At 45.0% G+C, this 23,745-nt stretch overlaps 1 protein-coding gene across 1 annotated transcript in view; it reads left to right on the forward strand.

Annotated features, from left to right (window-relative positions):
- The first annotated feature begins 1,949 nt into the window (after positions 1-1,949).
- The window catches only part of Tmem200a (transmembrane protein 200A), a 74,548-nt gene continuing 52,752 nt past the window's right edge, over positions 1,950-23,745 (forward strand). The window contains exon 1 of the mRNA XM_004630257.2: positions 1,950-1,991. The gene's annotated coding sequence lies outside the window, so the exon portion shown is untranslated. The remainder of the gene's footprint in view (positions 1,992-23,745) is intronic.

A 23,745-nucleotide genomic window follows, 5' to 3' on the forward strand; every position in this document is an offset into this window, starting at 1 on the left:
ACTGGGCTGTTCTCAGATGGAAAAATATTGGCCATTAGCAAAGATTAAATAATTTACCTGAGCTTGCCTTCAGCACTCAATGCTAGGGAAGGATTTATAACTGATGTCATGCAAATTGCTGCGCTAGTGAATTGCAGATATGCCTCTATTTCTAATTGTCTTTTGCCGATCCCATCTAGTGCATCTTTCTTCCTTTTTTTGGTTGAATCCCTGTAATCTAAGTTACAGTGAAAAAACCCACTGTAAATGGCCATTCGAGTGGCTCGTTTCCTCTTCCATTTCTTTTTAAGGAATGTTCAACCACTCCATGCCTAAAACGTCTAGATGACTATTTTGAATGGCTCACTGCCTGTTTTACATAGGGTGTCATGTTAAATAATCTCTCTGGACACTATGAGCCTATTATTCTTTCTTGGAAGATAGTAAGGGCTACAGGCTGTGTCGTCTCTCAAGAGCTTTGTACAGACATGTGGCTCCGGGGTATTCTCGTAAAAGGTAGAGGTAACAACTAAAAGGCTTCCTTTGATGAGATTCCTCGAGAAATGCAAAGCAACCCAAAGAGAACCGAGGAGCTGTTGTGAGCTGAAGATTACCAAGGGGAGCTCCGGGTGGAATAACATTAGAACTGTAGACGGTCCACAAGGTGTCATTTCTTCACCTCGCTCCAACTTCTTTAGTTTGCTTTCCTTCTAGTTTTATTTTTCTGAGTCTTCACTCTCAGGTGCGATTTTGTTTTAACGTGGATTTTTTTTTTCATGAACCCCCCCCCCAACACACACACCAGGGTTCAATATATTTTCTATGTCCAGAAATAGATTTTTCTTGAAAATGAGTCAGAAGCCCCTCCATGGAACCACACACACACACACACTCTACCACAAAACAGTATTTGCCTTCTTGTCCATCACTTGAAAATATCCAAGGGAAGGACACACAGGTTCATCACACGGCATACAGCGGTGGGTGTGCGTGGCTGGGCTGCTTGGCAGGGTGCTTATCCAGGGACCCAGAGTTTTGCATAAGACTTGACGTGCTGGGCTGACCTCCCCGCACATAGTTCTCACGCTGGTCGGTCCGCAGTTCGAAGTAACTAGCATACTGCTTCAGTGTATGAACACAGTAGTTATTACTCATCGGTATTTGCCGGCAAAAAACAATAACCAGAGCCTCTCTTCGGCGCTGACGTTTGGAATTCAACACCAGCGTAGCTCGTCTGAGCCCCTCCTATCCGATTCGCTCCTGTCCCCGCCCTCTACCTCGCCCCCGTTTGCTTGCTGCTTCTTCGCAGGAATCGGACCAGGCGGGGTCGCAGTAGTGTCCGCTCCAGGCCGGCCCGGGCCGGTTCCTCGCGCAGTCCCGGCGAAGCCGCCAGGGGGACCCCGACCGCCCGGGCGGCGCGGATCGGAAAGCGGCGAGGGGCGTGGAGCCGAGGGTCGGCGGCGCCTGCTCAGAGCCAAGCAGGATCGCCGGGCTCCCCGCGCTGCAGGTTCGCATCTGGAGCCGGTTCCCGGCCGCTGCCGGTCGTGGGTGTGTCCGCCTCGGCCCGGAGAGGAGCGCCGCACGCGGGACTTCTTCGACAGAGCCCGGTGCGGTCCGCGGGCTTTCGTTCTTAACTTGGCGCCCGCGGCGGCGGCGGCGGCGGTGGCGGGGTCGGGTCAGGGTCGCACCTGGCCGGGTCCCCACCCCGGCGACGCCAGGAGCATCCCCGCGTGCGCGCGCCGGTCAGGGGCTAAGGGAGGGGGCGCTGCGCTGGGATCCGTGGGGAGCGGAGCGGAAAACTTTGCCTCTCGGTCGGGGTCCCTTTGTCTCCCGGCGTCGCGGCCGCCCCCGCCTCGCCCGGGGCCCCCGCAGCCTGCCCGCGCCCCGCACCGCCCCCGCGCCTGACGCAGCCGCCGCCCGCCGGGATGGGGAGCGAGGGCGCCGCGTCGCGCCGAGACCCCCGCTGACGCCGCACCCGAGCCCCGCGGCCGCCGGAGGAGCCCCGCGCACAGGTGAGGGCGGGGTACGCGCGGAGTTGGGCTGCTGAAGTTTGGGAGTCCTCCGAGCCCGCCGAGCCCGCCGCCCGTTCCGACTCCTCTTCGGGGCGGCCCGGGCAGCGGAGCTTGGAGCGCGGCCGGGTCTTCAGCGGGCGGGCCGGCGAGCGGCGCCTCCTTTGTCCCGGCCCGGGGTCGGCGCGCGGCTCGGCTTCAGAGCGCAGCGCTGCGCAGGTGGTGCCGGCGGGTGCGGTCACCCGTGGAGCGGAGAGGACAGAAATCCAGCGCCCTCTGGTCCCCGTGTAGGTGCGTCCTAAGGAAAGGACTGGGCTTGCAGGGTTTATTTCCTGAATCGTTCTTTTGCGGTGTTTCATTATTGGAGCTCACGCTTCCTATTGTGTAGGTGCAAAGCTCTGCGTGTATTTACTGCACTTAGAGAAGTTGTGTGCGTGTGTGTGCGCGCGCGCAATAAAAACAATTCATTGCTCAGTATCAGTTATCTCTGATAATGTCAGAGGGAAAGGTAGATGCCTGCCCTTAAATTCCATATATCTATATGTATATCCATGTATCTATATCTATATCTGTATCTATATCTATTTATCTATCTATCTATACTGGAGAAATTGGAATTGGCCCCTGTAAAGTGTAAACCACAGCACAGTTTTGGCGTGCTACAAAACTGAATGTGTTCGGCTCACCTTGTCTTTTCCACCGCAGACCTTCGGAAGTGTTTATGAACAACAACAGCCTAGAGACTAGTTCAGAAATGGACAAATATTCTTAGTTTTCTTCGGTAAGGGTGTTGCCCTCTTCAGGTTTCGCTGGCATACGGAGTTCAGAGGCATGCCTTCTGGAGCGCTTCCTGCGCTCACTGCCCATGCCTTAGAAAGCTATTTCCTTTCATGGCTTGTCATTTCTTCAGTTACCCAGAACCACATAAAATGACCTTCAGTGAGTTATTTGGCTACTAACACTAGACCACATTACCATTTTGAGAAAAGCCGGTCACCTCTTGGAACTCTTTAAATTTTACTTTATTTTCCTACTGGTGTGTATCTGTACCAAGGCATCTGATTGTAGTTTCATGCTTTTCACACGCTCAAGCAGGCTTGTCGCTAACAGAAAATAATGCTTCAAATAAGTGGAGTCTGTAATTGAATGTTTTAGCAATTTAATGTTTTGAGATTTTACTATGAAAGAATGTATGCATTATTGAGCTCTTAATACTTTTGCTCTGACAGAGTCCTACTAGAGAGCGCATAACGATGGATTAATTTAGCTATAATTTGTAGCCCTGCCTGTAATTATCTTTGTATCTATCCTGGGAAAGCTTTTGGTAAAGGGAAATTTGATGCTTAGGAAATCTGTCTAATTTCTAGGCATTTTGCAAAGCAGTGCTTCACCTGTTGCTTTTGAGGCAGGTCTAGCTAAATAAAGCATCTGAAAACATCCTCAGTCAGAAAGGGCGGATCAACAATGGTCAGTTTCAAGTGGGATGGCTTCATTTGATTTAACTTAGAAGAATTTTTAGTGATGCCTTTGAATGCTCCAAGAGTTAGAAAGCTATATTTGGACTTGTGTAGCTTTGGAATTTTGACAATAGTTTACTGCACAGAGAAAGATAACTACTGACATACAAGGAAGTGGGTCTGAGCAAACTGGTTAAACTGATTACCATACGTACTGTTAGTATAAAGGAAAAGAAATTCAGACTGAGTTTACAGAAACAGATAGGACCAAAGCAATAAGCAAATGGCACCTTTTATGTTCTGAAACAGAACTAGAAGGTAAAAAATAGTAAGTCCTCCTAGGAAGTACTAAGCCTTCACAGTACTTACTAAACAGGATGCAAAACTTGAAAGAGGAGATAGTGTACAGACGCACTTCACATAGCGTTACTCTGCCTAAATAGGAGGTACTATGGGGAGTCTTTCATCAGGTGAACTAAATTTGGGAAAAAGATTTTTGTAGGGACAGAAAAACAAAGCTGCAATGAGATAGATCCTTCGTTGTAATACAGAATATTTGCAGTTCTGTCACGGATCTAGCTGCTTCTTCCTGGAATTAAAGTGTATTTTTTTCCCTGAATATCTGATACATGTTCACCCATGAAGGACGTTGCTTGGTGGGCACTTGCTGGGGTGCCTTGAATAAGGCAGGCCGCGGGGCGGGATCTGACCAACGGTTTTTCCAAATTTCAGAGAACTGGTACGGGCTGGGTACTGGTGCAGTGGGGCTTAAAGGCAGTGGATGGGGAGTCTGTCAACCTGACTCGATCTCTGAGTGTGTGGCCCTGCACAAGTTCCTTGAATGTCATAGTCTTTACTGCCCTCACATGTGAAGCAGAGACTTTGGGTTGGTGACATTCACTTTCTCTTAAAATGCTGTGTAAGTGAGTTCTGGTGGAATTGGGGACAGCAAGAAAGCAGAATGTGTGTGTCTGTGCGTGTGAGTTGCAATTCGCAAGGTCAGGTCTGGAGGGAGGCAGGATGGACCATGCGCGGGATGTAGGAAAAGGGTCTTGATAGGAAACAGCACAGGTCTGGCCCTAGGTGCCTGGCATATGATTGCTTATGCGAGCTGAGAGTATATAAAACAACAAATATCAAATTTCACTTGGTACTTGCTGGTTTTCCATGAATTTTCACAAATAATGGCAATTGATTTTCAGAACAACCCTCAGAGGTAATTAGAGCAGAAAGCTGGTGAAGCCAAGACTGGTACTGCAAAGCACGTTTGCACCCCTACGCTCCACTGCCTCTTTGCAGGATTTATAGAGATGGGAGAACTGCAGTGTGCTTTGGAAACCGAGAGTAAGCAGAAGACAGAGATTAGGTTGGCTTTGGGACTTGGAGGATGTTGAATCTCAGAGTACAGTTTTACGTTCTGAAAGACAGGAATCTTCCATTATGAGACCGAGACCTCCCAGACTCCCTGAATTTGGATTATTAGTGGTCGCTGTTGGGGCTCCCGTCCTGTTCCCTCTGACTTTATCTTCTTTTACCTCCCCAGCAGAATTTTAGGGATTTGATGGTCACAGAATCCTTGATAGGACTCTTCCAAGAGCTTTGAATGTGTCTAGAAGAATGAAGTAATTTACATTTCATATACAGGGGAGGAATTCTGAATTACTGCACTCTTAATTAGTGGGTTGTATTCTAGGCTCTGGATGTAGTTTGGAAACTTTGTCACCAAAGGTGAAATTCCAGAGGAGGTGTAGGAGTGTGGCGAGGTGTGAAGACGCAGATCTGCGCAGTCTACTTGCTGTACTCTCCTCACGCTGTCCTGGACATTAATTGCACCAAGGGTGATCAGATGCCCCACAGCATTGCTGTATGCCGTGTTCTTGTGGAAGGGAGTTATGATACTTTTCATTATAGGTGTAACTAACCTAATTTTATTTATTTATTTATTTATTTATTTATTTATTTATTTATTTTGTATTTTAGGGAAGGGCCTACAGGATATTCAGGGTGTCGCTACTAGATTGGACTCATAGTGATTTACCTGTTTACAGCCTCCCCAGAGCTGGGATTATAGGCACACACCACCACACCCAAGGATTGAGCTCCTAGCCCCTGTGCCTGCTTTCAAGAGCTTTAATGCACTGAGCTATTTGGCTGGCCCTGATGAACCTAAATATAACTAGCTTAAACAAGAAAGGTTCATGGGTTGATGCAAATGAAACACTCAAAGAGAACCTTGATTCAGTCATGACTAGAACCAGAGACTCATGGGACTTTTTTTTTCAGGATTCTGTCTCTTCATTTCTCAGCGCTACTTTTCTCAGGATCAATTTTCCTCTGATGTCCTCTTCATATGTACAAAGAAAGACCACTGTTCATATTTCTGGGGTGGCGAGATACCTCAGCGGACTAAGCACCTGCTTAGGCAAGCGCAAGGACTGGGGTTCAATTGGTGGCACCACATGCCAGGCTGACCTTGCCCCCGGGCAGCCAGCCACCGAGTCTGGGCATGGTGGTACGCATCTGTAATCCCGGGACTGGGGAGGCTGAAAACAGGAGGATCTACGAGTCCAAGCTGTGCAGTGAGACCTTGTAGCAAATACATGAAAACAACAACAACAACAACAACAACAACAACAACAACAACAACAACAAAACGATCTACGCCTAAGCTCATGAGGTAGAGTCCATAAGAAAGAGAGGTCCTGCTGCTTCCTGATCCTGTTGCTTCCTGACCCCGTTGATCCAGTTCTCATCGAGGGGTTCTGACTGGCCTGGCTTGATGGTCACTGTCTAACAAGACTGTTTCTGATAGTCTCGGCCTCAGTCATGTGCCCAGCCATGTGGTGGCGCCTGAGGAAACTGGGCTGATGCTGTTAATATCACACAGAGTTACGGTTCTCCAAGCAAATGATGCTGCCCAATAAACAGTGCACGCCACCAGATAGAAGGGCCGTGTCTGACGTAACGATGTGCAGTTAGCGCAGAGGCAGCTCAGGTGCTAGCAGGCCTCCAGTTCTCACAGGCAGACCCCTTCTTCCAACCAAGACAAAGGTCAGTGATGAAATAATGCCTTCCGGTTTGAACTCTGTCGGACGCAGCCTGGTTTACGCTGTGTTATTGACTGAGGAACTGATGATTTCTCCATGTCTGTGTGCTTTGAGTAAATACCTACATGCCTCATCTCCAGCCCACTGGTTTTGCTTTCAGAATCATGCCCCAATCCATGATCATGGTATTGGAGACTTTTATTTTGGGATTTCTAGAGTCAGGGAAATTTTTGAACAGGGAAGTGAAGTGAGGACCACAGAACTATTAAATTCATTAGATTTGTTGGAGGTGGAAGAGGGGAGCGCCGGGCACAGATTTTGGGGCATCCCTTAGGCATAAAATGATTGGTCCTGGATTAGAAAGTTGGCAGGAAGAACGTGTGAGCGGTGCTGTGAACCACTGCCAGGGTGGAATGTGGGGGTGAAGGGATACCTTCAGTCACTGCAGTGTTTGTGAAATGAAATGGGTTAGAAGGGACCAGAACAGGAAGACAAGCTAGGCCAGGAGGAGAAGTGACCACATGTGTGGAAGACCAAAAATCCTAGAGATAGGTGTAGAACTGATGCTATTGAAGACCTACCTGGTAAGGCAAGTGCCAAGTTGTGTGCTTTCCATTAATTGTATTATTTAAACCACACTAGAGCCCTGGAGGGGAAGATAATAACTCACTTAAGATTTGTAGTCATTAAGTGATAAGGCTGCATTTAAAACTGAGCAGTTTGACATCAGGGCTTGGTTTTAACCACTGTGTGCTATTTCTCGGGCCCACAGTCACAATCCACCACTCCAGACCTAACTGCCTGGGCTCAGTAGGCCTTCTCATGTTCAGCCAGAGTGCTAGACATCCAGGTCAGGCAGAAGATGAGGAACAGAGGTTAGCAGGCAAGGGTGCAGTGTCCGTGCTCAGAGATAAGCTGGATATGAGTGCCTCACAAGGAACAGCACATGTGCAGATTCTGGGTTTGGAGCTTGGCCAAAAGTGAGGCAAGGAGACTGGAGCAGAATCAGGAAGTTGAACAGGTGGGCAGATCAATAGAACAAAGGGGTTGGGTTGTAGATCGGAGATCTGGAACTCTACCATCTGCCCTGACTTTAAATACTCTTCCTGGTGCAAGTCAATAAGAATATGGAACAAGCGGCTCTTCAGAGGGAGAGAGAGTTCTATTAGCTGTCAGGCACTGTGAGGGAAAGTAGAACTTAAATCTGAAGAGTGTCTGCTGGATGCCTTAGATATACAGTCTCACAAAATCTTCACCACAGTGCTGGGTGGGTAAGTATCCCCCACCACCCCACTTTCTGAGCAGGAAATAGAGGTCTGGAGAGGTTCTGTTTCCATGCCTGAGCTCCTACTGTCAGAGTAGAATGTGAAGGAGCTGGCAGAGAATGCCAGGTCCGTCCCTTTCCATAGTTTATCCTGGAGCTTTAGGAAGTCACCCTGGTCCTAACAGGGCAGGTCAATTTTAAATCTGAGAGGGATAGAATTGGGGGAGTCAGCAGAGGGCTGTGATTGGGAAGGAAGATGGGGAGCTCACTTTTAAGACATCTGAGCATGAAGTCAGAGCGACTGTTTGAAGAGAGTTGTCTGGCAGGATTATATTCAGCTTTGGCTGAAAACTTAATAGTCTAGTAGGTTTCCCCCTCAGTTGAAGGATCTCTGTCATTACGCAGGGTAGACACATCAGCAAGTCAGATGTGTGCGAAGCTTAATTTTAGTCACTGATTTCCATTAAAGAGAAGGGACCTCTGCCAACGGCCTTGGCCTGAAGTTACCTTTTTGCATGTAGATACCTTACCCTATGAAATGAGAGGAGTAAGAGATACAGAGTGAGGGCAGGGAGAAAGAGGAGAGAGTAAACCAGCATATGCTGAATGTGGTAGGTATGCAGAGCACACGCTTGTTATAAAGATTTACACAGGAAGGTGCTTTGGGAAAGATTTACTGATAGACTACAGATGACATCGTATCATTCCTCAACAAGTGAAGAGCAGTTTGGATCTACAAGATGTGCAACTAGTTGTGTGTGCAAAAAACTGTATGTGTGTGAGAGGGATAAGTAGAAGGTTACTGAGAAGGTGGACGAAAATAGACATTTGTGAGAATCTCATAGCCTATTTGGTGAAGTAGAACAACAATACATAAAACTCTTAAACCAACACACTTGGATACTATGGTTTTAGGGTTGGAACTCTTTCAGAGAGCAATCAAGAACACAATGCTAGCTGTATTATGAAATTTGGACTTAACAGCACCAGCCAGACATAAATGTTATGGCCACAGAAAGGAATGGACTTATCTAAAAGTGCCCGAAGTGAACCAGGAGAGGCTGCTTGCAGGAGGTGAGTTCTGATGACTATGCACAGGCAAAGAGGCGACAGGAAGGAATTTCAGATAGGTCGAAGAAACTCTCAGGGCCTTCCTGCTGATGATACCTGGAGCTCACCTGTGGTTGAATACACTGTTTGCAGGAGAGAGAGTGTTCACCATAGAGAGATGTAGGGCATCTCAGTTAGAGACCTTCTTGGTATGACTTAGCCTTGTGTTCACTGGTTCTGGAGAGGGCTTTCTCTGGATTAAAGCAGGTATAATCCTGTGATTCTGTATCTCAAGGAAACATATTGGAAAGCAGCAGGACCTGAAGGGCTGTTATTGATAAAAAGGCAGATATCACTCATGGTAGCCAGTTGTGAGGATGTTTGGCCAACCCAGAGTTCAGGCAATGTTCATGTTTTTATTTCCATTGAATTATGAGAATTTTTTTGAGACTGGGGATCAAGTCATAATGCAATAAGGTAGCCAACTATAAATGAATGATTGTAATACAGTGAATAAAGCTAGTAGAAATATGAAAAGAATATTGGAGATTAGTGAAACAAAAATAACACAAGCTCTTTTGTAAATAGTGAGCTAATCACAGAGGTGCTGAAAAGCAAATATTTTCCTCTTGAAAATGAGCATCTTTCATTTGAAATGCAGGGTGAATCCAGAGACAGTCGCTACTTTGTGAAAACTGGTGCTGGCATAGGCAAGAGACTGACATTGACTCACTTGGGAACACAAGTCAGATCGATTCAGTGATCATATATGTGTAAATATTTGTAATATCATAGTTATTAGAGTTTCTCAAAAGATAGTGCTGTTTCTAACTGCAAAAGCACTACCCACTTTGATTAAACATTTTAGAAAATTTTTTAAGTACTAAAAACTCAAGAAGAAAATGTACCTATAATCTTATGACCCAAAGGCATGCATAACATTTTAGCATCTTTTTCTTCCTTATTTTTAAAGAATTTTTTTCCAGTAGTTAAGATAGCAGCCTGTTTTGTTTGTCTAGCCTATCATGCTAAAAACATTTCACAACCTCTCTACAACTTCATTAAAGTCTGTATAATATTGGATTTTATGAGTATGTCATAATTTATTAACTGCTCCCTTAAAATTGGACCTTTACACTATTTGCAAATATTTACACTATAAATAGCACTTTGAGGAAATCTTTGTTCAGATTTCAGATTGATGCTTTTTTAAATGACAAAGGTTACGTGTATATTTCCATTCTACCTTATATATTTCTATCAGATTATTTCTTTAAGCAAGATCTAGTGAAGGGTGGTTCCTGGGTGGAATGTTTTAACAGTTTTAAGACTATATTTGTTGTCAAGGGTGAAGGTGATGGACAGTTTATGCAAATACCCCTCACCGTGTGCTTACCAGTTTGGTTTTATGTTTATCTTTGTTTTTAAGAAGATACTACATTATGCTAGCTGCCCACTGTTACCCAAAATCCTCTTGTAGAGTGCAGACTGGTAAAATACTGTGATTAAACCCTTCAGTTCACTTTTGGAAAGAGAGGTGTTTCTCCGTCGGGCCTGTTAGAAACAAAATGAGCTCCTCCTCAATAAATGAGTGATTTCTTGAGAGCCAGGGGTCCTCCTCTCTGGTGGGGGACTCTTCAGACCCTGGTGTGGAGCAGCCTGGGGGAACAGTGGCCGTGGGCCAGGGGCCCCGGTTGTGGCCCATCCCCCCACCACCTGCGTTACCAGTAGCCTACCTAGGTGAGGCCTGGTCTGCACCTGTTTTGGTCCTGCTGAAATCCCGGGCTGCTGACCGGGAAGTGAGGTATTAAAGTACTTGATTGTCCTCTGGAGAACCTCTCCTCTGTGAGTCATTAATTTGCCAAAAACAAATCAAAGAAAAAGCCTGGATTTCCTGTGTTTACTCTTCTAAAGAAAAGTGAATCACATCATGGTACCCAATTTTCATAGTGGTGAACCTGGATTAATTCGGAATTTGGATCATGTTTCAATCGCTCTAGGTTTTTGTTATCTTGAAACACCGCCCGAGACTACAAGGGAGCTATGAAACTTAGCGCCAGAGTCACTTTTAAGTTTTGACTGTCAGTTTCAACTTTTCAAAAATACTGTTTTTTCTATAACAATAATTCACATCTGAAATAAAAATTATTTTACTTTTCTTGTATACGCCGAGGAAAAAATAGTGTAAGTTTTATGGATCTTAGCCAGTAACGTTGGTCAAAAGTATTTACATTCGTTTGCCTAACAAAAAATTCTTTAGGGAGATTGATTCAGTAGATACTGTTAGACTATACTTGTGACCCGTTTTGTGAAATGTGAGACATCTGATGCAGTGATAACAGAACAAAACCAAATTCTGTAAGTTTATTATTTCTTTACTGATAAGATATGTGAAGACTAGGCATGGTGGCTTGTGCCTGTAATCCCAGCTCTTGGGAGGTTGTAAACAGGCAGATCAGTAGGAGTCAGATCTAGTAGTGAGACCCTGAACACCCTGTAGACCCTTTCCTAAAAAGACAGAAAATAAATAAATAATAAAATAGAAATAATAATAATAAATAAATAAAATCATAAATAACAATGAAGTTTGAGGACAACATGCTCAGGCCCCCCTCCTGTCCCCCTCTCTTGGATAGGCGCTTTCTTTTCCTCAATAGATATATTCTGCTCATTAAAAAAAAAAAAAAAAAAAAAGATGTGAGAGGTTTGATGACATGCATAGAGCTTCACTGAGCTTTGTGAGCTCGTTAATAAGTGATGTAACACATCGTGTGTGCTCGTTCCTGGGGGCTGGGGTAGAAGTCAAAACAAAGGTTGGGGTACAACTTGCATTCTAGGTGGAGGTGACAAACGTGACAGGAGAAAGGAGCAAAGCCACCTGAGCGGGGAGAAAGTTCTTGAGGTGGTGGAAGCCAGGGTGTCTGACGTTCTGGCGGGAAGGTCAGGGAAGTCCTTGGGGACGGCAGGCTGGAGCCTGCCGGATGCTGCAGTCCTCTGCACTCGAGGAGGAGGGGAACATGGAGATTTTGCGGGGCATTACAAGCAGGGGTGAGGTTAAGAGCACAGCCTGTTCCCTCTCTGAAGGTGGATCCAGAGGAGGGAAGCATGTTCCTTGGTGGCTACACTCAAGTTGTGCTGGGCCTCAGACTTTGGCCAAAAATATTTTATATATAGTTTGCCTACCTTTGAAGGACTTGTAATGTAAACAAAAGTATTACATATAAACATGTGCAAACACAAACATAGATAACCAAGTGCAATACATGTGTAAATAACTATAAATAAATGTAAATCCAGGCACACAGGGCACGGCTTTGTAAGGCCATCACAGCTGCTTTTCTTATTTGAAGCTTATATTTTTTTATACAGTGCCTTGCATGTGACTTGTGTATTGTTTGTACCGGTAAATGTTTGTTGAACCAATTATATCAAATATTCTATATGTGGAGAGCAAATGTATCCTCTGAAAGTCATATATAAGCACAGTGGTTTTATAAAAAGACCACAAAATTTCTCTGAAAAAATGTACATACAGCGTGCAAGATGGCTCAGGTCTAAAACACCTGCTTAGTCAAGCGCAGGGACGGGGACTTCAGTTCAATCCCTGGCACCACATGCCATGCCAGCCCCATCCCCCAAGTGGGCTGAGCCAACCACACACACAAACACACACACACACACACACACACGAAAGTGCATATATTAACTCCACTCAGTTAATCATAATGTAAATAGTATTCAAGTATTCAAAATAGAAACATTGAAAATAAAAGTAAAATACAAGGGTACAATAATTTTTCTAGTATAAGAAAAATTCCTCCTAGTATAAGCAGAAATCTCTTCAGAGTCCGCAGTTTAGATAGACATTTCATTAGCTTCACCTGTCTCAGCGTACCCTACCTGGTAGCTGACAGTTCCTTGCTGTCTTGTGTGTTCCCCAGTTCTATAACTTTAATTCAAAACCTTTCTGCCTGGACGTGCATAACTAAGCGTAAGATGACTTGGTGATGCATAATGATGAATATCTTAGTGCTTTTGGGGAGCTCAATTTCAAAATACATTACTTGAGTCATCAGATATTTGTTGAGAATACCCTAAGTCCTTGCCTCTTGGTGCTGGGAGGATAACAGGCTTCCCTGAAGGAATTTAAAGGTTAGAGAGTCATCCAGTAAGACTCAGAGTACTTGCACCAAAAGGAAAAGCTCTGAAGTGAGATGGTACATGAGACTCTGAGTGTGAGTTCGGCTCTGGTGGTGGGGCGGCTAGTGGAATTGTGAGTACCTTAAATGTGGAATTTGGTTAAATAATTTTAAAAGGCAGATTACAAAAGGAAGATATGAAAAAGCACATGCCATCTGTCTCTAGGTAACAGAGAGCCACCTGCGTCCTGATTCTCATTTCTACAGAGGCCGCCCTAGGGAGTCCCTGTTCTCCTGGCCAAGCTGCCAAGGCATGTGTGTGCACACCTGGCAGGAGACCCGGTGGCTGGCCTGCTTGGCAGGCCCCAGGGTTTCATCCCTACCTGCAGCCCCTGTGCGCAGCCCTTCCTTCTTCAGCTTCCCGCATGCAGGGCTACATACCGGCCCTTCTGCCCTGACACAGTGACCTAAGGTCACCCTCTGCATTTTTCTTGGCTGCCCCTGCCCTGCCCTGTCACATATTCCTGCATGTTGGGTTGGAAGAGTGTCAGGGCTCCTCTCTTCTAGATTTCTGCTAAGGGATCACTTGTTCTTTCCTATACTTATTCATTCAGTAAGTATTTTGAGAGCAATTACTGTGTACTCCTGTAGACACCAGAAATGTTACAGGGAATGCAACCGGAATTCTGTCTTTGTACCCTTTCATTCCAGCTTGAGGATTCAGATAGTACACAAACAAGTTGTTGTGACAATAGAAAGAAAAATACAGAAGGACCTAAGGACAGAAAGCAGATGGGAAGGATAGCATAGTTTCATCAAGTATGACATCTGACAAGGACAAGAGATGGGAATGAACCACAGAACAAAAGCATTCACTACCTTAAAAGGGTGGTGCTGGGCAGGAGTAACAGGAAGTGCGAAGGCGTCGAGATGGTGTTCAAGGTGGGAATGGCTTAGTGCACTGGGGGAGTCGTGCAGAAGATGGGGGCCATGAGGGCCGTGAGGGCTCTGTGGGCTTTGAGGAACCTGGGAAGTGCCTTCCAGAAGCCCAGTTTTGGGGTGGGGGTGCTTCCCCGGGCTCCATCCTCATGGCTATCTGTAGCCTCAGAAGGAAACTGGTGGTGGTAGAAGTGCAGATGTCTGCATCTGGCAGCTGTATTCTTCTAGAAGTTAAGATTAGATCATGTGGTGTCAAATGGACATGACACTGATTTGGAGAATTACAAGGCAAATACGAGGTGCTGTCACCTGGTTGTGAGTAAAGTGGTGTTGTGGGTTCAGAGTATTGTGCATTCAGACAAGCAGAATACGAGAGCTACGAAGAGAATTTTTCAGCCGAGTGAAAAATCTGAGGTCAGGAGAGGCAGGTCATTTCTCAAATGTGTAGGTTTTAGGGTAGGTGCAGATCCAGAATTTAAATATAGGCTTTTCTCCCCTAATCACGGCCCTTGAGTAAGGTAGGCAGCACAGATGTGTTAAAGCAAATGTGTAAAATTGCATTGACATCAGCTACCTCCCAGGAGCCAAGCCGTCAGGACTGATGACATGGAGCATGCCCAGAAAGCCTCTGTGAACCAGCGCTCATTTGGTCACCAGGTACTTGTGGGACCTGCTGTGCCTGCCTGTGTGTGACACTAGAGACCGTGAACAGGGTGGGCAGAGGTTTAAGCAGGGTGGAGGAAGAAATAGCCATGTGAGTATAATAACCATGTGATTGTGCGTGTGCTCAGTGCCGGGAAGGTGGCTGAAGAATACCTCCCCAGAAAATACCTTCTAAGACGAGATCAGGGGAACTAATGTGAAGAGGAGAGCCAGAGGCAGAGGGCGATGCGGGACTGTCGGAGCCAAGAGCTTGGTATTTCTGAGAAGCGGTAGTTGTGGTTTTGTGGTAGGAGCTGGGGGAGGTGAGGATGCATCAGTGAAGGACAGCAGGGCCTTCTGCTGTGCCATGCAGGGATGTTGGAGAGAAGCCTCATCAAGGCCCAGGAAGTTTATATTTGTAATCCCATGGAGAAGTTACTGGAATTCTAGGGAGTTCATTCTAATCTGCCTTTTCCAGTGTAGCCTGCGGTGAGAATAAAGACACTCAGGCATATCTGTAGTTGTGGGGATCCTCGGGGTCCTGAGTGCAGCCATGATGATGGCCAGCTGGATTCAAGGCCTTGACCAGGGCTAAGCCCAGGTTTTATTAATTTGTGACAAGGGAGTGGCTTGAACATGAGTAACTGAGAATGGTGGGAAATAGGTAGGTGCTGTGAGCTGGGCCAGGTAGGAGGCCTGCATTCAGCTCAGCAGTGTGCAGAGGAGAAGGCTCTGCAAAAATAATCAGCATTGCACGACTGAGACGGTATCTCATGTTTTGGGGTCAGTGCTTTAGCTCTGATGTGTAATCTTTCAAGCCCCAGGGAGTCATAGCCTCTGTCTCCGGGCTGATCCCAGCCCACAGCCTGGAGTGCTGGCTCTTTATCCTGCCTCCTCCCACCTCACACAAGGGAACAATGGGTTCGGGGAAACACTGCCTGCCAGCTTCAAAGACTATGGCCAGCACCGAGGTGGGACGATATGTATTGCTTACTACCAATTGAAGGGAAAAGGAAAAGTCTTAGTCAGCTCTGTGCACACCAGTACCTGGAAATAGGACCGGGTTCAGCCAACATGGAGACTTTCACTCCTCCTTCAAGGAGAGGCTCTGAGCTAGGCCTCCGCAGAAGTGGACAATTAGATAAGATACCTTTTGAGGGGAGCATCAGCAGACAATGGTAACTGGTGGCACATGGGAAATTGTGGTCCAGAGGCTCCTAGACTGTGGCCGGAGCAAGCGCATGGGTGGTGGCAGGACGGCACAGGTGACGAAGACACTTCTTGTGTGCAGTTCATGAGTTCAGTTTAGGACACACTGAATCTGAGATGCCTGTGGCATACCTCTGCCAAAAGAATGAGTAGACATTCGGACAGACAAGTTTGGAGCTTAGGTGACATTTGGTATTGAGGTATAACTTTCAGGGGTTAGTATGTAGTTGTCAGTAAAGCTACAGAGAGGCTATAAGCTAAACAGAGCTGATGGCTGGGGAACATGCTTTGGAGATTTCCACCTTTGAAAGGGGAGAAAGATACACTAAATAGCAGATCTGGAGATCAGAGAAAAGCAAGGCATGATGTGTGTCCATGGCCAAAGCAGAGCGAAGGATAGGGATTGGCCACACTTGGCCTGTGCTCGCTTTCCTCCGGCGCAGCACCCTGAGCATGTCAGCTGTCTTTCAGTGGAAGCTGCAGAGCACCAGGGGGCACAGCTCCTGAGCGGTTCTGCGCTATACCAGACAACCATGGCAGCTTGATATTATACCTGGATGGAGAATGGAAGAAAACCTTGTCTTGAGATGCACAAATAAAAAGTTGTTCTTGAGTGTCATCTTAAAATGTAGGTATAGGGACCAAAAGGTTATTTGTTTTTTTCCTTTAGTCTCATAGTTTATAGCAGAGAGTTTGAGGAGCTGCTAACTGCAGGCTCACCTCCAAGGGCTGTTTCCATCCTCCAGGACCTTCTTTGAATGCGATCTCATCTCTGATGGGATCTCTTCTGTGCTCTCTCCCTTCCTCTTCCATTCACTCTGAAACCCACTGCCATCTGCTGCCTTCCTGAAGTGGCTCTCCATCAAAGACGGGTTTAAAAATACACCGTCGACTTTGGGTTTATCTAGGTTACTTAGGATTTAAGTGAGATTTTTGTTTGAGAAAAGCATCCACTGGTAGGGATAATTGGAAAATCACAAGCAAGTTTGAGTGTTGCCCCTACAAGCCTCCAGCCCTGGGGCAAATCATGTCACCTCTCTGAGCCCAGTTTAGTGTGAGACAACACAACCTCCTTCGAAGGTGCTGGGGGTGGGCATAAAAGGTTCCATAAGTAAAGCATCTGGTGCAGCGAGTGGCAGGAAGTGGACATGATGCAGTGTTAGTTCCATATCTTCTGGCTCTCCCTCTTTTTTCTCCATTCACTGCTATGTGGATGAGCTTGCTCTACACGTGTCCTCTGTGTGCAGAAGCTGTTGGTGCTGCTTAGATAGGAAATCCATGCTGAGGAAGAGGCCTTTCACTCTTCAAGTCCACCTGGAAGTCTAGCATCTTTTTAGTAGAGTCTTCTGCCTTTTTTGGAAAAGTTGTTTGTACTTTTCTGTACTTTGAAGGAGTTGTGCTCAAGCCAGCAGGAAACTCTATGTATCATCAGGATTTGGCTGCCTTGGGTCTCCATCCCACATCCTTGGGTACAAGGGAAAAAATGGACCTACCATGTCATGGGGACAGCAGAAGAGAGCTGATTGGAGAGTGAACAGGAAGTGCGCCTCCTTTCAAGATGCTGCACTGGCAGTGTTACCCCCCAATGAGACCAGCTCTGTTGACGCAGGGTTGCTTCTCCTTTCATCTTTGTGCAGAATGGGCGAGGCAGCTGCCCCAAGGAGGAGCACAGTGCTGCTGTTCCAGCACCCGGCTATGGCCAGCCTGCCTGGATGCCTAGTGACTCTGGGCTGCGGAGGAGTCAGCTCACCTGAGGAATCAGCCAGCAACTTGTGGCCAGGTGTCGTTGTACTGTGTACGTGTCTCCTCCTTGTGGTCTCATAGTTTCCTTAGGGTTTATTGAATTTGTTGTTACACTGAGGTAGAATGGTGGCTCTAAGACATTCCTCAGGTGTTTAAAGCATCTGTAGGACAGCACTACTGGGCAGTCAAGGGCATTGGCTAGTTCACGGGACGAGCCAGCCAAGGCTGAGGAATGTTCCTCCTTGTGAGGGCTGAGATGTCGGCAGGCAGCACCACCTGGAAGAGAATGGAGCCCTGCTGTAGCAAGTCCAGAGCGCTGGTGGTGTAAACATGGCCCTGGGGAGCACCAGGTGTCAGTGGATAACCCAGACTTCTCTGGGCCTTCCCCTTCTGCGTGTTGTGAAGGATCTTTGACGCCATCTCAGTAAAGCCAAAGATTAAATATTTGGGTGCCTGATTGTGGCACATAATCTGGATCTCCTGGCCAGCATAACTCGGCGCTGCATCCAGATATTACTTTCTGGCTTTCTCTGAAAGTTATCATTCATAAATCATAAGCTGCTGTGCTCAAAGTCCAGTGAGTACTTCCAGCATGCTTTTAATTTTTAGTAGTTTGGTAAATCACATTTGGTTCTCATGGGAGAGAAAATATCAAGAAGTGGTGAATACTGTTTTCATTATGAGTACAAAGGGTTATTTTGGCTGGATAAATGGCTCAGAGGATTAAAGCACCTTCAAGCAGGCACAGGGGTAGGGGGTTCGATCCCCGGGCCTGCCGTGCCGGCTCTGACCCCAATGCACACTGAGAGGACAATTGAGACTGGGCGTGGTGGCGCATGCCTGTATTGCCAGCTCTTGGGAGGCTGTAAACATGCAGATCACTATGAGTCTGATCTAGTAGTGAGACCTTCAACACCCTGTAGACCCCTCCCTAAAATAATAATAATAAAAAAAAGTTATTTCCCACTTTCTTATTTTCTGACTGATTCTGACCAAGCATAAGAATGACTTACTCGAATAATGTAAGAAAAGAAATCCCTTCTTTAGTACTTTTTCAACATTACAAATTGGCTTTAATCAGAATTTTACAAGAAAATTTAACCTTCATGAATGCTGGATGTTTTAGCTGATGAAAACATTTGTCATGATCATGAAAACATTTGTAAGTACATTTTTCTGAAGGCTACATGCTATTGTACAGCCTGTGGTTTTTGGTTTTTTTTTTTTTTTTTTTTCTCCAAATGCCTTCAAGGGCAGGTTTGGCTGGCTTGAGTTGTGGGGATTGAACCACAGCAACCTAAAGAACAGAGCTAAGGAGCAGGCCCCCCAGCCTGTGTTTTTAATTAATAAAAAGGAATATTCTTGTGACAACTAGAAATCACCTTGATCAGAAAGGAATAGCACGTCCCCAGACGTATCGTGAGATATTTTGGTATTTTCTGTCAAGATACGACCAGGGTGAACTTGGTAACAGGCAGGTAACAGTCTCGTAAAATTAGAATTTTTTCATTCCATTTTTTTTTAACTTGAGGGTATTTTGTTTCAGATTGTTTTTGCCTTTCCTCTACTATTACAAAAAGTTGCCTGTATTTATTAACTTGGTCCCTGGATCTATCTCTATTACAGTGTGTCACCCAGTGGTAGAAAGACCATTCCATCATTTAAGTGTCTTCTGGATATAAACATGGAAAAAATAGAATAAAAAAGGAAATCAAACTGTAGAAAGATTTGCTTTGTCAAAATTGTGCTTCATGCATATGCAGTTAGGATATTTAGTCATGAAGATCTCATAACACGTTCTTAATGTCTTAACCCAGAGAGCCGCCATAACCACTGAAATAAGCACGATGCCCCAGAGCTCAGTGTCATCTCAGTGGGCTCTTTATATCCTCTTTAGAGATCTATGAGACTTCATTTAAATTCTAAGCAGAACTTATTGCTGGAGATTTCTTAGTCCATTTTTGTTGTTGTTGTTATTACTACATTGAACAAAGTATATGTCTTATTTAATATAATTAAAGCTTCCCAGCAGTAAGTACTTTTAACCTGAGGTAGAACAGCACATGCACTGCCAAAATAAGTTGAGAGATGGTTTTGTAGAATAGGCATCATTAGCAGGAGTGTTGTCATTCCTCCAGTCCTTCTCCATTAAATCCCCAAAAGAACAGGTCCTTAATTAGAAGCGCATTGTCTAGAGGAAAAAAATAATTTTCTTCACCCTCCTGTAACTTTAAATTTATAATGTGTTCTACTTGAAATAAAAGGTTTATAACCTTGTAACCTGTCATCTTCCATGCCATTTTTCTTTTTGAAAACATGTGAGTCTGAGTATTACCAACTCATAATACTATGTAAGCTTGCATGTTATTATAAATAAACAGTAGAACTTTTAGACAAATTTTTAAGAGATACCTTTGGGCCTTTGGACATGCTCTGAAATGCCAAAAGACAGATGAGAAGATTATTCTTCAGGTGAGCAAGAAAAATCTCATTTTTCAAGAAAAAACTGAAATATTGGTGTCCTGAGGACAATCATTCTTGTAAGGGGATTCTTAAACTTTAATTATCTAGAAATTTCTTGTTGTTTCTCTCATGTGTACCTTGGTGGGTATCAGGGCTGAGACAACGACAGGTAACATCCAATTTGGGAGGAATGACATTCAGGGAAAGAGTGTTTGGTTCTTTTATTCTCTGAAATAATTCCAAACTGAAAGATAAATTGACTTCCAATGTAGTAGACCAAGGAGCTTGAGCTGGAATCAGTCCTGTTCACTGAGGCACGAGGAAGAGGCAGGGGGACGTGGGAGCCACTTTGGGGCAGCATTAGCAGGTTTTCACGTCTTCTCTGATGAAAGGAGGGGCTGCAGGTTACCCAGGGCAGGACCGCAAACTGCGGTGGACCAAGCGGCTTCCTGAGCCTGAGCGATGATTGTCCTAAGTGTGCGCCCTCCGTGGCTAGTGCTGGGGTCGCTGAGGGCAGCTGCCCTGGTGTCCGCCAGGAGGACTGCCTAGGTGGAGTCAGGATCCCGCAGACCAGCAGTGAGAGTGATGGGAGAAGCTTTCTGGCGCTTCATCTCAGGTGTCTATTTATTTTCTTTACTAGCACATGCATGCAAAGTTGCCCCCACCCCTACTCTTTCTAAACATTAATGCTCAGTCCAGAAAGGAAACTACATGTCTTAAAAGTTATTGTAGGCATTTTGCTGCTTTTTCTTTTTTTAAATCAAATTTTTTTTAAAAAACCCACAACCAAACCAGTGGACTGGATGTTATATTGATAGATAGGAGTCTAGAATATTTTCCAATCAAATAAATTTGCCTTACATTAAAAGGTTATTTTAAAGCCACTCAAAGGGAGTGTTCTCTTTTCTTCTCTGGCTGTGTGTGAAAGCCATCTCCTTTTAAGAGTTCTCGGCAACACCCCAGGCACTCCTCCATAGAGACCCTCTTTCCCATAGGAAGTCTCTCAGTGGAAGCTGGGACAGTCACACAGCATATCCATTTGTAACCTCGCATACTGTTGAAGTGAGAGGGGGCAGAGAGGACACCTCTTTTAATTATCAGTTGCAAGAGGGCTTGACTTTTCAGGTCCATTCCAATTCTGCCATCCTGCAAAATGTCTTTCTTACGTGCAAGCGGCCACGCAAGACCCTGTGATGCTAGAGAGGCTGAGGGGAACCCGCCTTTAACTGTCTCCCAGCCCTCTTGAGTTTATGGGAAAAATACCGTCCTAAAGGCCTTCCCCAGGATTCCTGCATGGCAGAATGGATGTTTAAATTTGGATAGAGATCTTCAAAGAATGGTCCATTCTGTACCTTTGCAGTTTGGCTTGATCACTGTCCCTGGCCACACGACTTCTCAAGGGTTTGCAGGCACTTGCTGCAACCGTGGGGCTCAGCTCTGTGCAGGGAATTCAGGACTGAAACAATGTCAGGGTCTCCATTGCTGCTGCGCGCTTCCTGGAAACAGTCACACCTGAAACTCTTTGGTGCACAGACTTGGGAATATTCAGGCGCAAACTTTCTGGCCAGAAGCCTTGTCTGGCTTCAGGAAACATTTCCCCCCCTTTTTTCCCATTAAGTTTATTGAAAATCAATAATTACACATCATATTAAAAATTGTAGATGTATTGAAGTGTGAAAGATGTAGACAGAGGGAATTTTAGAGAACTATTTCTGAAATGAATACATAGCATGAGATTAATAATAGATTGCACATTGTAAATTATTTACAAACTCAAATGAATATAGTACTAAAAATTGTCCAAAATACATATGAAGAAGAAAGAATGTACAGATCAGTCATAATAGTTCACTCTGTGTCAAAATCAAGAAACTTATATTCATATAATTAGAATTTTCAAAGTAGAAAGGGGTAGGCAATAAATATTTACAGATTTGAAATTTCTGAATTGAGTTGCACTTATAACACATGAACATTTCCTCTTGGGAAGGCTTAGACATCCCGCTTGCCTTTGGGAAGACGAGGAAGAGCGCAGAGTGGGGGAGGAGGTATTCCTGTGCTTTAGAGAACTGTACATCTGTGGTAAATTTGATTCCCAAAATAATCTCCTCCTCATCATTGGAAAGTTTTTATCAAGATTAGTGTGAGAATAGGGCCGGCCAGATAGCTCAGCAGATTAAAGCACCTGCTTAGGCAGATTCAGGGACTAGGGTTCAATCCCTGGTGTGCAGTGCCAGGCATGCCCTCAGGGTGGGCTGAGACAGCGATTGAGACTGGGTGTGGTAGTGTGCACCTGTAATCCCAGGGCTTGCGAGGCTGAAACAGGAGAATCACCACGAGTCAGATCTACTAGTGAGACCCTGCAGACCCTGCACTAAATACTTAAGCATAGTGGGGAGTTGAATGTAGCTTGCCTGTGCCACCACAGAGGGAAGATGACGTTTTAAAATCTTTTGACTAGAAGGGTCGGCCAGATAGCTCAATGGATTGAAGTGCCTGTTTAGGGAGACACAGGGGCTGGGGGTTTAATCTCCAGCCTGTGCTGGCCCTGCCCCAGGGGCACTCTGAGATGGTGATTGAGACTGGGCATGGTGGCACATGCCTGTAATCCCAGCATTTGGGAGACTGAAAAACAGGAGGGATTGCTTCAAGTCCGATCTGTGTAGTGAGACCCTATAGACCCTGTACTAAATACATCAACAATAAATAAATGAAAATAAAATGTATTGACTTGTTAGGTGAGGTGGTGCATGCCTGTAACCCCAGCACTTGGGAGGCTGAAGGAGGAGGATTGTTCTGAGTTCAAGGCCAGCCTGGGCTACATAGTGTGTTCAAGACCATCCTAGAATACAGAGAGATCCTGTCTCAAAAAACTAAACTCCAGTGACTTTATTATATCATGCACTAGTGGAAATACTTTGGGCAGTATCACGTCTGCTTCCGTAATCTACAAAAAAGGATTGGTTGTGGTTTTAGGCATCCAGTAAACCTTGGTCCAGAGGTTGGAAAATGTGAGTGGGCCTAGGGGCTGTTGTGGACAAGAGAAAGCTCAGACTGGCGGCCTTCCAGTGCAAACGTCAGAAAGCACTCTTTTGGGAAAAATCAGGTGAAAAGCAATATACTTACACTACAGCCTTGGGGTACTGCCTGTATAAGTGTTTCCTCAATTGATGACTCCCAGGTTGTATTGTCATGAAATACGTTATGTGTGTCCTTAACGAATAGATCTGTCCATGAGATACAACAATTCATTGCTTAGGTAAGTTTTGTTTCTGTTGATGAAATATGAATTTGAAGATAATGCTTTCTCTGTCTTGTCACTAGAACTATTGACTGTTAGTGCATATTTGTAACTATATACTTAGTTTTTAAAATCCCAAAACATAAAAATATATGCCTTAATCAATTACAAACTTTAAAATAGCCGAGAGTGAAAATGGAAAGCATGAAAATATATTTACTGAAATATAATTTCTCCATTTTATATGAAGTACATCAGCCACCGAGGACATATTAAAACTACGTTTAGCTAATGTCACACCACTTTATTGCAATCACTTAAGCACCAGTTATATTTAAGAAGAAGCCAAAGAAAAAATGCTTTGCTATTTTTTGAGAAATGATTTATCAAATTAGATAAAATTCACTTTTTACAAAATATAAAATAATATGAAAGTAATTACATTCCATTGTGCTAGCTTTATTAGCTTTAGAGAAGGCCATGATATTTTCATTATCTCTTTTATTTTTTTTTTATTTATTTGAGAGAGAGAGAGAGAGAGAGAGAGAGAGAGAGAGAGAGAG

This window comes from Octodon degus, unplaced genomic scaffold (genome assembly GCF_000260255.1).
Source record: "Octodon degus isolate 3935 unplaced genomic scaffold, OctDeg1.0 scaffold00034, whole genome shotgun sequence".
Lineage (NCBI taxonomy): Eukaryota > Metazoa > Chordata > Mammalia > Rodentia > Octodontidae > Octodon > Octodon degus.